This window comes from Monodon monoceros, unplaced genomic scaffold (genome assembly GCF_005190385.1).
Source record: "Monodon monoceros isolate NGI ecotype Baffin Bay Population unplaced genomic scaffold, NGI_Narwhal_1 Super_Scaffold_17, whole genome shotgun sequence".
Lineage (NCBI taxonomy): Eukaryota > Metazoa > Chordata > Mammalia > Artiodactyla > Monodontidae > Monodon > Monodon monoceros.
The window spans coordinates 29,881,291-29,881,833 of NW_021703773.1; positions in this window are offsets into that span (position 1 = coordinate 29,881,291).

A 543-nucleotide genomic window follows, 5' to 3' on the forward strand; every position below is an offset into this window, starting at 1 on the left:
GGCGGGAGCGGCGGCGAGGCCGGGGAGCGCGGGGCGCGGGGCTGCGCGGCGGCGGGCGCAGGGGCAGGGCATGGCTGACGCGCCCTCTGCCTGCGCTTATGTGAGAGAAAGCGGCCGAGGGAGGGAGCGTGCCGAGCCCGGCCGCCCTCCCCTCGCCCTTTCCTCGGAAGCGGCTCCCCGCGCTCCGGGTCGCGCCGCCCCCCGCCCCTCCCCCCGCCCCTCCCCCCTCTCGCTCGCGGAGCGCGGCCCGGGGCTCTGGCGGCGCCGGGGCTTGGGGGCGCTGGTCCCGCGCCGGGCACGGGGGCCGCGGGAGCCGTGAGGTGGCTCGAGAGGCCCAAGCCCGCCCTTTGTCCTCGGCAGCCAGGGGCTCCGGTCCGAGTCCCGGCAGCCCGGCCTTGGGCGTCCCGCTCGAGGGGTGGAAGGAGCCCCGGATTCCAGAAGGGGTGAGAGAAAGTCAGCCCCGAGGGGAGACCCCGCCGGGGCCCGGGAACCCCCGCCCGTTGGGCCACACGGGGGCCCGGGGCAGCCGAATGAGGGCAGGCC